Raw genomic sequence first — 17,165 nt, forward strand, 5'->3', positions numbered from 1 at the left:
AGCAGAAGCATAAGATTCCCCACTGCTTCATTCCATTTTCCATTAGATTATAGATGTAAATTGTTTTTGATGGTATGGTCTGTGCAGATTGAAATATTCAGAGCATATTCTGACTTTTAGTTAACACATCTGTAAGCAATTTGGCCATCACTGAATTCAACGTTTATCTCAATCGTAATAGACAAGGATAATGACAAATATAGTTTACAATGTTATTAAGTACATCATTTTATTTAATTGTGTGAATAAAAGGAATCGTCTCCCCGTCGGGGAATTGAACCCCGGTCTCCCGCGTGACAGGCGGGGATACTGACCACTATACTAACGAGGACATATTGGCTTCAGTTCAATAGTGCTCACCTCCATGAGGTTAGGGCATGCCCTCAATCAATTCACAGTATTGTAATAGGCAGGTGTAATAATCAAAGATGTCTCGTAGACAGGTTACGTAGAACAGATTGTAGGTTTATTGGTTAGCCATAAAGTCCATGTAGATCTCATGTAAGGCCTCAGCTAGGCCCCAGTAAAGCCCCTGTAAAGCCCCACCAGGAGCAGCCTCCCTGCTGCTCAGCCCATCTCATCCAACTGCCATCTCCTCCAGTCCCACACACTCAACATTCCAAGTGACATCATTCATGGCTGAGCAGCAAGGGACAGAGTAGCAATGAGGAAGATGCACACAACACAACAGGTTATAACACATCTCCCTTCCTTACGAAAGCAAAGTAAAAAGAATAAAGATACATCAAAACAAGATAACACCAAAATAGCACCGCAACATAAAGAAAACACATTATGCAAGTAAATCAGAAAATACATGCAAGAAAATCACAATAGCAAAAAGAATAATGAACCCCATCCCCCTCCCTAGGGAAACTAATTAGTTGGATAGACACCACCAACAAATTAACAATAATAGGGTAAACACACCACCCCATAGAGGAATGCACCTCCCTTAGACACACAGAACATTGTAATAGGGGAACGCACCTCCCTATGAAACTCCAAATACTGTAATAGGGGAAAACACCTCCCTATAGGGGAAAACACCTCCCTTAGACACACAGAACATTGAAATAGGGAAACGCACCTCCCTATGAAACTCCAAATACTGTAATAGGGGAAAACACCTCCCTATAGGGGAAAACACCTCCCTTAGACACATAGAACATTGAAATAGGGAAATGCACCTCCCTATGAAACTCCAAATACTGTAATAGGGGAAAACACCTCCCTATAGGGGAAAACACCTCCCTTAGACACATAGAACATTGAAATAGGGAAACGCACCTCCCTATGAAACTCCAAATACTGTAATAGGGGAAAACACCTCCCTATAGGGGAAAACACCTCCCAATGACACGCTGAACATCGCAATAGGGAAAAACACCTCCCTATAGAACTCAAAACACTGCAATAGGGGAAAAACACCTCCCTATAGGGGAAAACACCTCCCAAAGAAATTAAATTAAGCAAGACCAAAATAGGGGAACTCACCTCCCTATGATCCAGGACTTGGGCATTGCCTACCCCCAGAAAACAATACACTGTAAAATAGAGTGAATATAGGACTAAAATAGAGATACTAATACTATAACTGTAAAACACTTAAACTGCACAACGCCGGTGAGCGACCTCTCACCCGATGGTTAAGTGGAACTCCCATACGCCAGAAGTCAAAGTCACCAGGATGCATAACCATGTAAACAAGTCCATAGTTAAAGTTCTAAGTGTTCCAATGCAAGTGATGAACTAGTAGCAGCTCCCCAACTGTGCACTGCATACTTACATGCACAAAGACAAAAAGAAAGTACCTGAGATAATGCAGTGTATTTTCAAAAGTGGACACAGCAGTCAAACTGTAAAATGTCCATGAAGACCTCCCCAAATACCAAAAGAATCTCGAATGTGCCCAGGATCACACAATTTGTGGTTGAAGATACCTAAACGTGAGGCAAATAAATTCACATGCTTCCGAGCACAGCTAACGAACCTTTGCACGCTGTACATACTTTGAAGTAGGAGGATGGCCAATTGAAACTTCCACACGCTCACTGTCAGGAATGTAGGCTGAAAGAGGATAGCGCGACGTTCCCATTGTCTTTATTGAAACTGGCAAAAAAAAAAAAAAAAAGGTTGGCAGCTGGAAACTGCATGAAAGCATGTTCCAATCATAAAATGGCGGCACGTCATCATCGTCACACCGAGTGGCTCACGGCACGTTAATGCTGGACACATCTATGAACGCCATAGAAGCAGCTAAGCTCCATCACAATGGCCACGGAGCTGCTCCTCGAGACAGTTGAAGCAGGTAAGAATTAAGCGCAATAGCCGGCTCGCGCACTGTTTTTATAAAACAAAATAACAGTTAAACTGCCAAATTTCATGCGCGGCGGAAAAAAACAAAGAAGGTCAAAATCCAATATACAGTACCTCAGTGATGGCATAAGGGCAGAAATAATTCCACAATGGTCACCCAAAGATCCTCCTGACACACAAAATGGGAGAAAGTCTACTGTACTGCAAGTCATCCAACATTTCGGTTTTCTCCAGAACACAGTTCACTGTTGCCAATTCCCAAGCACACATCGCAGCTGCTAATTCCTTTGAAATGTCAGACAGGGTCCATTTAGTGCCCTCTTTAAACAACACAACAGCCTCACATGCCACAAGCAATATTAACAGGGCACTCAGACTTGCACTGAAGTTCGTGTATGGTGCCGATTTCCTCCAGAACGCGTTGCTCCCTTTTCTCTGGAGCGTCGAGGCTCACATTGTCAGCATTCACCTCAGCAGCCTCTCTTCACCGGCTTAAAAGAAATAGTAGCCTCTGCTTATTATTTTTCCCAAACGTAACTTCTCACAAGGGTGTCAGTTTACGTCACTGCTACATCCGGAGCAAACAGTTCCCAACTTTAGCATAGCTGCTGCCAATGCTTGCAAATCAGAGACTACTTGAGCAAGAACAGCTGGGCAAAGTTACTTTAGAAAATTCAAAAGGAACTGGCACTCACATATTAGGGCGACCGATGGAGTGGTCACTGGTGGGGCTCTTGAGTGTCAGCTTCCTCAAAATACGCAATTCCTCTTGAAGTTCCTTACACTTGAAATTTCTCTTGAAGTTCCTTTCTCATGAAAATCCTTTAAGCTTCATTAACCATAATCCATTGAAGTAGCACACGCGTTGGTTCCTCCAAATCGTCGCCAGTGTAATAATCAAAGATGTCTCGTAGACAGGTTACGTAGAACAGATTGTAGGTTTATTGGTTAGCCATAAAGTCCATGTAGATCTCATGTAAGGCCTCAGCTAGGCCCCAGTAAAGCCCCTGTAAAGCCCCACCAGGAGCAGCCTCCCTGCTGCTCAGCCCATCTCATCCAACTGCCATCTCCTCCAGTCCCACACACTCAACATTCCAAGTGACATCATTCATGGCTGAGCAGCAAGGGACAGAGTAGCAATGAGGAAGATGCACACAACACAACAGGTTATAACAGCAGCTTTGCTTCCTTTGGTTAGGAGAAGCAATCTTTTTTCATAAATGATTACAAATCAGAAATTCCTAGCCAAAAATAATCTGCTTTAATAAGAAATGATTGATTAAAATAAATACCTATCTATCGATCTGTCTATCTATCTTTCTATCTATCTATGTATATGTATATATATATATATATATATATACAATCAGCTCACTTTACCATTTGCAGCTTATAACCACTTACCACCAGGGGTCCTTACTAACAAAAAGCATCCACTCCACTTCTAAATCTAGCCCCTAGAGTTGAGCAGAAGCATAAGATTCCCCACTGCTTCATTCCATTTTCCATTAGATTATAGATGTAAATTGTTTTTGATGGTATGGTCTGTGCAGATTGAAATATTCAGAGCATATTCTGACTTTTAGTTAACACATCTGTAAGCAATTTGGCCATCACTGAATTCAACGTTTATCTCAATCGTAATAGACAAGGATAATGACAAATATAGTTTACAATGTTATTAAGTACATCATTTTATTTAATTGTGTGAATAAAAGGAGTCGTCTCCCCGTCGGGGAATTGAACCCCGGTCTCCCGCGTGACAGGCGGGGGTACTGACCACTATACTAACGAGGACATATTGGCTTCAGTTCAACAGTGCTCACCTCCATGAGGTTAGGGCATGCCCTCAATCAATTCACAGTATTGTAATAGGCAGCTTTGCTTCCTTTGGTTAGGAGAAGCAATCTTTTTTCATAAATGATTACAAATCAGAAATTCCTAGCCAAAAATAATCTGCTTTAATAAGAAATGATTGATTAAAATAAATACCTATATATCGATCTGTCTATCTATCTTTCTATCTATCTATGTATATGTATATATATATATATATATATATATACAATCAGCTCACTTTACCATTTGCAGCTTATAACCACTTACCACCAGGGGTCACTACTAACAAAAAGCATCCACTCCACTTCTAAATCTAGCCCCTAGAGTTGAGCAGAAGCATAAGATTCCCCACTGCTTCATTCCATTTTCCATTAGATTATAGATGTAAATTGTTTTTGATGGTATGGTCTGTGCAGATTGAAATATTCAGAGCATATTCTGACTTTTAGTTAACACATCTGTAAGCAATTTGGCCATCACTGAATTCAACGTTTATCTCAATCGTAATAGACAAGGATAATGACAAATATAGTTTACAATGTTATTAAGTACATCATTTTATTTAATTGTGTGAATAAAAGGAATCGTCTCCCCGTCGGGGAATTGAACCCCGGTCTCCCGCGTGACAGGCGGGGATACTGACCACTATACTAACGAGGACATATTGGCTTCAGTTTAACAGTGCTCACCTTCATGAGGTTAGGGCATGCCCTCAATCAATTCACAGTATTGTAATAGGCAGCTTTGCTTCCTTTGGTTAGGAGAAGCAATCTTTTTTCATAAATGATTACAAATCAGAAATTCCTAGCCAAAAATAATCTGCTTTAATAAGAAATGATTGATTAAAATAAATACCTATCTATCGATCTGTCTATCTATCTTTCTATCTATCTATGCATATGTATATATATATATATATATATATATATATACAATCAGCTCACTTTACCATTTGCAGCTTATAACCATTTACCACCAGGGGTCACTACTAACAAAAAGCATCCACTCCACTTCTAAATCTAGCCCCTAGAGTTGAGCAGAAGCATAAGATTCCCCACTGCTTCATTCCATTTTCCATTAGATTATAGATGTAAATTGTTTTTGATGGTATGGTGTGTACAGATTGAAATATTCAGAGCATATTCTGACTTTTAGTTAACACATCTGTAAGCAATTTGGCCATCACTGAATTCAACGTTTATCTCAATCGTAATAGACAAGGATAATGACAAATATAGTTTACAATGTTATTAAGTACATCATTTTATTTAATTGTGTGAATAAAAGGAATCGTCTCCCCGTCGGGGAATTGAACCCCGGTCTCCCGCGTGACAGGCGGGGATACTGACCACTATACTAACGAGGACATATTGGCTTCAGTTCAACAGTGCTCACCTCCATGAGGTTAGGGCATGCCCTCAATCAATTCACAGTATTGTAATAGGCAGCTTTGCTTCCTTTGGTTAGGAGAAGCAATCTTTTTTCATAAATGATTACAAATCAGAAATTCCTAGCCAAAAATAATCTGCTTTAATAAGAAATGATTGATTAAAATAAATACCTATCTATCGATCTGTCTATCTATCTTTCTATCTATCTATGTATATGTATATATATATATATATATATATATATATATACAATCAGCTCACTTTACCATTTGCAGCTTATAACCACTTACCACCAGGGGTCCTTACTAACAAAAAGCATCCACTCCACTTCTAAATCTAGCCCCTAGAGTTGAGCAGAAGCATAAGATTCCCCACTGCTTCATTCCATTTTCCATTAGATTATAGATGTAAATTGTTTTTGATGGTATGGTGTGTGCAGATTGAAATATTCAGAGCATATTCTGACTTTTAGTTAACACATCTGTAAGCAATTTGGCCATCACTGAATTCAACGTTTATCTCAATCGTAATAGACAAGGATAATGACAAATATAGTTTACAATGTTATTAAGTACATCATTTTATTTAATTGTGTGAATAAAAGGAATCGTCTCCCCGTCGGGGAATTGAACCCCGTTCTCCCGCGTGACAGGCGGGGATACTGACCACTATACTAACGAGGACATATTGGCTTCAGTTCAACGGTGCTCACCTCCATGAGGTTAGGGCATGCCCTCAATCAATTCACAGTATTGTAATAGGCAGCTTTGCTTCCTTTGGTTAGGAGAAGCAATCTTTTTTCATAAATGATTACAAATCAGAAATTCCTAGCCAAAAATAATCTGCTTTAATAAGAAATGATTGATTAAAATAAATACCTATCTATCGATCTGTCTATCTATCTTTCTATCTATCTATGTATATGTATATATATATATATATATATATATACAATCAGCTCACTTTACCATTTGCAGCTTATAACCACTTACCACCAGGGGTCCTTACTAACAAAAAGCATCCACTCCACTTCTAAATCTAGCCCCTAGAGTTGAGCAGAAGCATAAGATTCCCCACTGCTTCATTCCATTTTCCATTAGATTATAGATGTAAATTGTTTTTGATGGTATGGTCTGTGCAGATTGAAATATTCAGAGCATATTCTGACTTTTAGTTAACACATCTGTAAGCAATTTGGCCATCACTGAATTCAACGTTTATCTCAATCGTAATAGACAAGGATAATGACAAATATAGTTTACAATGTTATTAAGTACATCATTTTATTTAATTGTGTGAATAAAAGGAGTCGTCTCCCCGTCGGGGAATTGAACCCCGGTCTCCCGCGTGACAGGCGGGGATACTGACCACTATACTAACGAGGACATATTGGCTTCAGTTCAACAGTGCTCACCTCCATGAGGTTAGGGCATGCCCTCAATTAATTCACAGTATTGTAATAGGCAGCTTTGCTTCCTTTGGTTAGGAGAAGCAATCTTTTTTCATAAATGATTACAAATCAGAAATTCCTAGCCAAAAATAATCTGCTTTAATAAGAAATGATTGATTAAAATAAATACCTATATATCGATCTGTCTATCTATCTTTCTATCTATCTATGTATATGTATATATATATATATATATATATATACAATCAGCTCACTTTACCATTTGCAGCTTATAACCACTTACCACCAGGGGTCACTACTAACAAAAAGCATCCACTCCACTTCTAAATCTAGCCCCTAGAGTTGAGCAGAAGCATAAGATTCCCCACTGCTTCATTCCATTTTCCATTAGATTATAGATGTAAATTGTTTTTGATGGTATGGTCTGTGCAGATTGAAATATTCAGAGCATATTCTGACTTTTAGTTAACACATCTGTAAGCAATTTGGCCATCACTGAATTCAACGTTTATCTCAATCGTAATAGACAAGGATAATGACAAATATAGTTTACAATGTTATTAAGTACATCATTTTATTTAATTGTGTGAATAAAAGGAATCGTCTCCCCGTCGGGGAATTGAACCCCGGTCTCCCGCGTGACAGGCGGGGATACTGACCACTATACTAACGAGGACATATTGGCTTCAGTTTAACAGTGCTCACCTTCATGAGGTTAGGGCATGCCCTCAATCAATTCACAGTATTGTAATAGGCAGCTTTGCTTCCTTTGGTTAGGAGAAGCAATCTTTTTTCATAAATGATTACAAATCAGAAATTCCTAGCCAAAAATAATCTGCTTTAATAAGAAATGATTGATTAAAATAAATACCTATCTATCGATCTGTCTATCTATCTTTCTATCTATCTATGCATATGTATATATATATATATATATATATATATATACAATCAGCTCACTTTACCATTTGCAGCTTATAACCACTTACCACCAGGGGTCCTTACTAACAAAAAGCATCCACTCCACTTCTAAATCTAGCCCCTAGAGTTGAGCAGAAGCATAAGATTCCCCACTGCTTCATTCCATTTTCCATTAGATTATGGATGTAAATTGTTTTTGATGGTATGGTGTGTGCAGATTGAAATATTCAGAGCATATTCTGACTTTTAGTTAACACATCTGTAAGCAATTTGGCCATCACTGAATTCAACGTTTATCTCAATCGTAATAGACAAGGATAATGACAAATATAGTTTACAATGTTATTAAGTACATCATTTTATTTAATTGTGTGAATAAAAGGAATCGTCTCCCCGTCGGGGAATTGAACCCCGTTCTTCCGCGTGACAGGCGGGGATACTGACCACTATACTAACGAGGACATATTGGCTTCAGTTCAACGGTGCTCACCTCCATGAGGTTAGGGCATGCCCTCAATCAATTCACAGTATTGTAATAGGCAGCTTTGCTTCCTTTGGTTAGGAGAAGCAATCTTTTTTCATAAATGATTACAAATCAGAAATTCCTAGCCAAAAATAATCTGCTTTAATAAGAAATGATTGATTAAAATAAATACCTATCTATCGATCTGTCTATCTATCTTTCTATCTATCTATGTATATGTATATATATATATATATATATATATACAATCAGCTCACTTTACCATTTGCAGCTTATAACCACTTACCACCAGGGGTCCTTACTAACAAAAAGCATCCACTCCACTTCTAAATCTAGCCCCTAGAGTTGAGCAGAAGCATAAGATTCCCCACTGCTTCATTCCATTTTCCATTAGATTATAGATGTAAATTGTTTTTGATGGTATGGTCTGTGCAGATTGAAATATTCAGAGCATATTCTGACTTTTAGTTAACACATCTGTAAGCAATTTGGCCATCACTGAATTCAACGTTTATCTCAATCGTAATAGACAAGGATAATGACAAATATAGTTTACAATGTTATTAAGTACATCATTTTATTTAATTGTGTGAATAAAAGGAGTCGTCTCCCCGTCGGGGAATTGAACCCCGGTCTCCCGCGTGACAGGCGGGAATACTGACCACTATACTAACGAGGACATATTGGCTTCAGTTCAACAGTGCTCACCTCCATGAGGTTAGGGCATGCCCTCAATCAATTCACAGTATTGTAATAGGCAGCTTTGCTTCCTTTGGTTAGGAGAAGCAATCTTTTTTCATAAATGATTACAAATCAGAAATTCCTAGCCAAAAATAATCTGCTTTAATAAGAAATGATTGATTAAAATAAATACCTATATATCGATCTGTCTATCTATCTTTCTATCTATCTATGTATATGTATATATATATATATATATATATACAATCAGCTCACTTTACCATTTGCAGCTTATAACCACTTACCACCAGGGGTCACTACTAACAAAAAGCATCCACTCCACTTCTAAATCTAGCCCCTAGAGTTGAGCAGAAGCATAAGATTCCCCACTGCTTCATTCCATTTTCCATTAGATTATAGATGTAAATTGTTTTTGATGGTATGGTCTGTGCAGATTGAAATATTCAGAGCATATTCTGACTTTTAGTTAACACATCTGTAAGCAATTTGGCCATCACTGAATTCAACGTTTATCTCAATCGTAATAGACAAGGATAATGACAAATATAGTTTACAATGTTATTAAGTACATCATTTTATTTAATTGTGTGAATAAAAGGAATCGTCTCCCCGTCGGGGAATTGAACCCCGTTCTCCCGCGTGACAGGCGGGGATACTGACCACTATACTAATGAGGACATATTGGCTTCAGTTCAACGGTGCTCACCTCCATGAGGTTAGGGCATGCCCTCAATCAATTCACAGTATTGTAATAGGCAGCTTTGCTTCCTTTGGTTAGGAGAAGCAATCTTTTTTCATAAATGATTACAAATCAGAAATTCCTAGCCAAAAATAATCTGCTTTAATAAGAAATGATTGATTAAAATAAATACCTATCTATCGATCTGTCTATCTATCTTTCTATCTATCTATGTATATGTATATATATATATATATATATATATACAATCAGCTCACTTTACCATTTGCAGCTTATAACCACTTACCACCAGGGGTCCTTACTAACAAAAAGCATCCACTCCACTTCTAAATCTAGCCCCTAGAGTTGAGCAGAAGCATAAGATTCCCCACTGCTTCATTCCATTTTCCATTAGATTATAGATGTAAATTGTTTTTGATGGTATGGTCTGTGCAGATTGAAATATTCAGAGCATATTCTGACTTTTAGTTAACACATCTGTAAGCAATTTGGCCATCACTGAATTCAACGTTTATCTCAATCGTAATAGACAAGGATAATGACAAATATAGTTTACAATGTTATTAAGTACATCATTTTATTTAATTGTGTGAATAAAAGGAATCGTCTCCCCGTCGGGGAATTGAACCCCGGTCTCCCGCGTGACAGGCGGGGATACTGACCACTATACTAACGAGGACATATTGGCTTCAGTTTAACAGTGCTCACCTCCATGAGGTTAGGGCATGCCCTCAATCAATTCACAGTATTGTAATAGGCAGCTTTGCTTCCTTTGGTTAGGAGAAGCAATCTTTTTTCATAAATGATTACAAATCAGAAATTCCTAGCCAAAAATAATCTGCTTTAATAAGAAATGATTGATTAAAATAAATACCTATCTATCGATCTGTCTATCTATCTTTCTATCTATCTATCTATGTGTATGTATATATATATATATATATATATATATATATATACAATCAGCTCACTTTACCATTTGCAGCTTATAACCACTTACCACCAGGGGTCACTACTAACAAAAAGCATCCACTCCACTTCTAAATCTAGCCCCTAGAGTTGAGCAGAAGCATAAGATTCCCCACTGCTTCATTCCATTTTCCATTAGATTATAGATGTAAATTGTTTTTGATGGTATGGTCTGTGCAGATTGAAATATTCAGAGCATATTCTGACTTTTAGTTAACACATCTGTAAGCAATTTGGCCATCACTGAATTCAACGTTTATCTCAATCGTAATAGACAAGGATAATGACAAATATAGTTTACAATGTTATTAAGTACATCATTTTATTTAATTGTGTGAATAAAAGGAGTCGTCTCCCCGTCGGGGAATTGAACCCCGGTCTCCCGCGTGACAGGCAGGGATACTGACCACTATACTAACGAGGACATATTGGCTTCAGTCCAACAGTGCTCACCTCCATGAGGTTAGGGCATGCCCTCAATCAATTCACAGTATTGTAATAGGCAGCTTTGCTTCCTTTGGTTAGGAGAAGCAATCTTTTTTCATAAATGATTACAAATCAGAAATTCCTAGCCAAAAATAATCTGCTTTAATAAGAAATGATTGATTAAAATAAATACCTATCTATCGATCTGTCTATCTATCTTTCTATCTATCTATGTATATGTATATATATATATATATATATACAATCAGCTCACTTTACCATTTGCAGCTTATAACCACTTACCACCAGGGGTCCTTACTAACAAAAAGCATCCACTCCACTTCTAAATCTAGCCCCTAGAGTTGAGCAGAAGCATAAGATTCCCCACTGCTTCATTCCATTTTCCATTAGATTATAGATGTAAATTGTTTTTGATGGTATGGTCTGTGCAGATTGAAATATTCAGAGCATATTCTGACTTTTAGTTAACACATCTGTAAGCAATTTGGCCATCACTGAATTCAACGTTTATCTCAATCGTAATAGACAAGGATAATGACAAATATAGTTTACAATGTTATTAAGTACATCATTTTATTTAATTGTGTGAATAAAAGGAGTCGTCTCCCCGTCGGGGAATTGAACCCCGGTCTCCCGCGTGACAGGCGGGGATACTGACCACTATACTAACGAGGACATATTGGCTTCAGTTCAACAGTGCTCACCTCCATGAGGTTAGGGCATGCCCTCAATCAATTCACAGTATTGTAATAGGCAGCTTTGCTTCCTTTGGTTAGGAGAAGCAATCTTTTTTCATAAATGATTACAAATCAGAAATTCCTAGCCAAAAATAATCTGCTTTAATAAGAAATGATTGATTAAAATAAATACCTATATATCGATCTGTCTATCTATCTTTCTATCTATCTATGTATATGTATATATATATATATATATATATACAATCAGCTCACTTTACCATTTGCAGCTTATAACCACTTACCACCAGGGGTCACTACTAACAAAAAGCATCCACTCCACTTCTAAATCTAGCCCCTAGAGTTGAGCAGAAGCATAAGATTCCCCACTGCTTCATTCCATTTTCCATTAGATTATAGATGTAAATTGTTTTTGATGGTATGGTCTGTGCAGATTGAAATATTCAGAGCATATTCTGACTTTTAGTTAACACATCTGTAAGCAATTTGGCCATCACTGAATTCAACGTTTATCTCAATCGTAATAGACAAGGATAATGACAAATATAGTTTACAATGTTATTAAGTACATCATTTTATTTAATTGTGTGAATAAAAGGAGTCGTCTCCCCGTCGGGGAATTGAACCCCGGTCTCCCGCGTGACAGGCAGGGATACTGACCACTATACTAACGAGGACATATTGGCTTCAGTCCAACAGTGCTCACCTCCATGAGGTTAGGGCATGCCCTCAATCAATTCACAGTATTGTAATAGGCAGCTTTGCTTCCTTTGGTTAGGAGAAGCAATCTTTTTTCATAAATGATTACAAATCAGAAATTCCTAGCCAAAAATAATCTGCTTTAATAAGAAATGATTGATTAAAATAAATACCTATCTATCGATCTGTCTATCTATCTTTCTATCTATCTATGTATATGTATATATATATATATATATATATACAATCAGCTCACTTTACCATTTGCAGCTTATAACCACTTACCACCAGGGGTCCTTACTAACAAAAAGCATCCACTCCACTTCTAAATCTAGCCCCTAGAGTTGAGCAGAAGCATAAGATTCCCCACTGCTTCATTCCATTTTCCATTAGATTATAGATGTAAATTGTTTTTGATGGTATGGTCTGTGCAGATTGAAATATTCAGAGCATATTCTGACTTTTAGTTAACACATCTGTAAGCAATTTGGCCATCACTGAATTCAACGTTTATCTCAATCGTAATAGACAAGGATAATGACAAATATAGTTTACAATGTTATTAAGTACATCATTTTATTTAATTGTGTGAATAAAAGGAGTCGTCTCCCCGTCGGGGAATTGAACCCCGGTCTCCCGCGTGACAGGCGGGGATACTGACCACTATACTAACGAGGACATATTGGCTTCAGTTCAACAGTGCTCACCTCCATGAGGTTAGGGCATGCCCTCAATCAATTCACAGTATTGTAATAGGCAGCTTTGCTTCCTTTGGTTAGGAGAAGCAATCTTTTTTCATAAATGATTACAAATCAGAAATTCCTAGCCAAAAATAATCTGCTTTAATAAGAAATGATTGATTAAAATAAATACCTATATATCGATCTGTCTATCTATCTTTCTATCTATCTATGTATATGTATATATATATATATATATATATACAATCAGCTCACTTTACCATTTGCAGCTTATAACCACTTACCACCAGGGGTCACTACTAACAAAAAGCATCCACTCCACTTCTAAATCTAGCCCCTAGAGTTGAGCAGAAGCATAAGATTCCCCACTGCTTCATTCCATTTTCCATTAGATTATAGATGTAAATTGTTTTTGATGGTATGGTCTGTGCAGATTGAAATATTCAGAGCATATTCTGACTTTTAGTTAACACATCTGTAAGCAATTTGGCCATCACTGAATTCAACGTTTATCTCAATCGTAATAGACAAGGATAATGACAAATATAGTTTACAATGTTATTAAGTACATCATTTTATTTAATTGTGTGAATAAAAGGAATCGTCTCCCCGTCGGGTAATTGAACCCCGGTCTCCCGCGTGACAGGCGGGGATACTGACCACTATACTAACGAGGACATATTGGCTTCAGTTTAACAGTGCTCACCTCCATGAGGTTAGGGCATGCCCTCAATCAATTCACAGTATTGTAATAGGCAGCTTTGCTTCCTTTGGTTAGGAGAAGCAATCTTTTTTCATAAATGATTACAAATCAGAAATTCCTAGCCAAAAATAATCTGCTTTAATAAGAAATGATTGATTAAAATAAATACCTATCTATCGATCTGTCTATCTATCTTTCTATCTATCTATCTATGTGTATGTATATATATATATATATATATATATATATATATATATATATATATACAATCAGCTCACTTTACCATTTGCAGCTTATAACCACTTACCACCAGGGGTCACTACTAACAAAAAGCATCCACTCCACTTCTAAATCTAGCCCCTAGAGTTGAGCAGAAGCATAAGATTCCCCACTGCTTCATTCCATTTTCCATTAGATTATAGATGTAAATTGTTTTTGATGGTATGGTCTGTGCAGATTGAAATATTCAGAGCATATTCTGACTTTTAGTTAACACATCTGTAAGCAATTTGGCCATCACTGAATTCAACGTTTATCTCAATCGTAATAGACAAGGATAATGACAAATATAGTTTACAATGTTATTAAGTACATCATTTTATTTAATTGTGTGAATAAAAGGAGTCGTCTCCCCGTCGGGGAATTGAACCCCGGTCTCCCGCGTGACAGGCGGGGATACTGACCACTATACTAACGAGGACATATTGGCTTCAGTTCAACAGTGCTCACCTCCATGAGGTTAGGGCATGCCCTCAATCAATTCACAGTATTGTAATAGGCAGCTTTGCTTCCTTTGGTTAGGAGAAGCAATCTTTTTTCATAAATGATTACAAATCAGAAATTCCTAGCCAAAAATAATCTGCTTTAATAAGAAATGATTGATTAAAATAAATACCTATATATCGATATGTCTATCTATCTTTCTATCTATCTATGTATATGTATATATATATATATATATATATATACAATCAGCTCACTTTACCATTTGCAGCTTATAACCACTTACCACCAGGGGTCACTACTAACAAAAAGCATCCACTCCACTTCTAAATCTAGCCCCTAGAGTTGAGCAGAAGCATAAGATTCCCCACTGCTTCATTCCATTTTCCATTAGATTATAGATGTAAATTGTTTTTGATGGTATGGTCTGTGCAGATTGAAATATTCAGAGCATATTCTGACTTTTAGTTAACACATCTGTAAGCAATTTGGCCATCACTGAATTCAACGTTTATCTCAATCGTAATAGACAAGGATAATGACAAATATAGTTTACAATGTTATTAAGTACATCATTTTATTTAATTGTGTGAATAAAAGGAATCGTCTCCCCGTCGGGGAATTGAACCCCGGTCTCCCGCGTGACAGGCGGGGATACTGACCACTATACTAACGAGGACATATTGGCTTCAGTTTAACAGTGCTCACCTCCATGAGGTTAGGGCATGCCCTCAATCAATTCACAGTATTGTAATAGGCAGCTTTGCTTCCTTTGGTTAGGAGAAGCAATCTTTTTTCATAAATGATTACAAATCAGAAATTCCTAGCCAAAAATAATCTGCTTTAATAAGAAATGATTGATTAAAATAAATACCTATCTATCGATCTGTCTATCTATCTTTCTATCTATCTATGCATATGTATATATATATATATATATATATATATATATACAATCAGCTCACTTTACCATTTGCAGCTTATAACCATTTACCACCAGGGGTCACTACTAACAAAAAGCATCCACTCCACTTCTAAATCTAGCCCCTAGAGTTGAGCAGAAGCATAAGATTCCCCACTGCTTCATTCCATTTTCCATTAGATTATAGATGTAAATTGTTTTTGATGGTATGGTCTGTGCAGATTGAAATATTCAGAGCATATTCTGACTTTTAGTTAACACATCTGTAAGCAATTTGGCCATCACTGAATTCAACGTTTATCTCAATCGTAATAGACAAGGATAATGACAAATATAGTTTACAATGTTATTAAGTACATCATTTTATTTAATTGTGTGAATAAAAGGAATCGTCTCCCCGTCGGGGAATTGAACCCCGGTCTCCCGCGTGACAGGCGGGGATACTGACCACTATACTAACGAGGACATATTGGCTTCAGTTCAACAGTGCTCACCTCCATGAGGTTAGGGCATGCCCTCAATCAATTCACAGTATTGTAATAGGCAGCTTTGCTTCCTTTGGTTAGGAGAAGCAATCTTTTTTCATAAATGATTACAAATCAGAAATTCCTAGCCAAAAATAATCTGCTTTAATAAGAAATGATTGATTAAAATAAATACCTATCTATCGATCTGTCTATCTATCTTTCTATCTATCTATGTATATGTATATATATATATATATATATATATACAATCAGCTCACTTTACCATTTGCAGCTTATAACCACTTACCACCAGGGGTCCTTACTAACAAAAAGCATCCACTCCACTTCTAAATCTAGCCCCTAGAGTTGAGCAGAAGCATAAGATTCCCCACTGCTTCATTCCATTTTCCATTAGATTATAGATGTAAATTGTTTTTGATGGTATGGTCTGTGCAGATTGAAATATTCAGAGCATATTCTGACTTTTAGTTAACACATCTGTAAGCAATTTGGCCATCACTGAATTCAACGTTTATCTCAATCGTAATAGACAAGGATAATGACAAATATAGTTTACAATGTTATTAAGTACATCATTTTATTTAATTGTGTGAATAAAAGGAGTCGTCTCCCCGTCGGGGAATTGAACCCCGGTCTCCCGCGTGACAGGCGGGGATACTGACCACTATACTAACGAGGACATATTGGCTTCAGTTCAACAGTGCTCACCTCCATGAGGTTAGGGCATGCCCTCAATCAATTCACAGTATTGTAATAGGCAGCTTTGCTTCCTTTGGTTAGGAGAAGCAATCTTTTTTCATAAATGATTACAAATCAGAAATTCCTAGCCAAAAATAATCTGCTTTAATAAGAAATGATTGATTAAAATAAATACCTATATATCGATATGTCTATCTATCTTTCTATCTATCTATGTATATGTATATATATATATATATATATATATACAATCAGCTCACTTTACCATTTGCAGCTTATAACCACTTACCACCAGGGGTCACTACTAACAAAAAGCATCCACTCCACTTCTAAATCTAGCCCCTAGAGT

At 37.0% G+C, this 17,165-nt stretch overlaps 14 non-coding genes across 14 annotated transcripts; all 14 read right to left on the reverse strand.

Annotated features, from left to right (window-relative positions):
• Positions 1–259: 259 nt before the first annotated feature.
• TRNAD-GUC (transfer RNA aspartic acid (anticodon GUC)) lies at positions 260–331 on the reverse strand. The gene has a single exon. It is a non-coding gene; the product is annotated as a tRNA-Asp (tRNA).
• A 3,713-nt stretch (positions 332–4,044) lies between these two features.
• Positions 4,045–4,116, reverse strand: TRNAD-GUC (transfer RNA aspartic acid (anticodon GUC)). The gene has a single exon. It is a non-coding gene; the product is annotated as a tRNA-Asp (tRNA).
• Positions 4,117–4,746: 630 nt separating this feature from the next.
• On the reverse strand, positions 4,747–4,818 carry TRNAD-GUC (transfer RNA aspartic acid (anticodon GUC)). The gene has a single exon. It is a non-coding gene; the product is annotated as a tRNA-Asp (tRNA).
• Positions 4,819–5,452: 634 nt separating this feature from the next.
• On the reverse strand, positions 5,453–5,524 carry TRNAD-GUC (transfer RNA aspartic acid (anticodon GUC)). Its single transcript has one exon. It is a non-coding gene; the product is annotated as a tRNA-Asp (tRNA).
• A 1,338-nt stretch (positions 5,525–6,862) lies between these two features.
• TRNAD-GUC (transfer RNA aspartic acid (anticodon GUC)) lies at positions 6,863–6,934 on the reverse strand. Its single transcript has one exon. It is a non-coding gene; the product is annotated as a tRNA-Asp (tRNA).
• A 630-nt stretch (positions 6,935–7,564) lies between these two features.
• Positions 7,565–7,636, reverse strand: TRNAD-GUC (transfer RNA aspartic acid (anticodon GUC)). The gene has a single exon. It is a non-coding gene; the product is annotated as a tRNA-Asp (tRNA).
• Positions 7,637–8,972: 1,336 nt separating this feature from the next.
• TRNAD-GUC (transfer RNA aspartic acid (anticodon GUC)) lies at positions 8,973–9,044 on the reverse strand. The gene has a single exon. It is a non-coding gene; the product is annotated as a tRNA-Asp (tRNA).
• A 1,330-nt stretch (positions 9,045–10,374) lies between these two features.
• Positions 10,375–10,446, reverse strand: TRNAD-GUC (transfer RNA aspartic acid (anticodon GUC)). The gene has a single exon. It is a non-coding gene; the product is annotated as a tRNA-Asp (tRNA).
• Positions 10,447–11,786: 1,340 nt separating this feature from the next.
• TRNAD-GUC (transfer RNA aspartic acid (anticodon GUC)) lies at positions 11,787–11,858 on the reverse strand. The gene has a single exon. It is a non-coding gene; the product is annotated as a tRNA-Asp (tRNA).
• A 1,328-nt stretch (positions 11,859–13,186) lies between these two features.
• On the reverse strand, positions 13,187–13,258 carry TRNAD-GUC (transfer RNA aspartic acid (anticodon GUC)). Its single transcript has one exon. It is a non-coding gene; the product is annotated as a tRNA-Asp (tRNA).
• A 1,354-nt stretch (positions 13,259–14,612) lies between these two features.
• Positions 14,613–14,684, reverse strand: TRNAD-GUC (transfer RNA aspartic acid (anticodon GUC)). The gene has a single exon. It is a non-coding gene; the product is annotated as a tRNA-Asp (tRNA).
• Positions 14,685–15,314: 630 nt separating this feature from the next.
• TRNAD-GUC (transfer RNA aspartic acid (anticodon GUC)) lies at positions 15,315–15,386 on the reverse strand. Its single transcript has one exon. It is a non-coding gene; the product is annotated as a tRNA-Asp (tRNA).
• A 636-nt stretch (positions 15,387–16,022) lies between these two features.
• TRNAD-GUC (transfer RNA aspartic acid (anticodon GUC)) lies at positions 16,023–16,094 on the reverse strand. Its single transcript has one exon. It is a non-coding gene; the product is annotated as a tRNA-Asp (tRNA).
• Positions 16,095–16,724: 630 nt separating this feature from the next.
• Positions 16,725–16,796, reverse strand: TRNAD-GUC (transfer RNA aspartic acid (anticodon GUC)). The gene has a single exon. It is a non-coding gene; the product is annotated as a tRNA-Asp (tRNA).
• Between the last annotated feature and the right edge of the window lie 369 nt (positions 16,797–17,165).

This window comes from Triturus cristatus, chromosome 4_1 (assembly GCF_964204655.1).
Source record: "Triturus cristatus chromosome 4_1, aTriCri1.1, whole genome shotgun sequence".
NCBI lineage: Eukaryota > Metazoa > Chordata > Amphibia > Caudata > Salamandridae > Triturus > Triturus cristatus.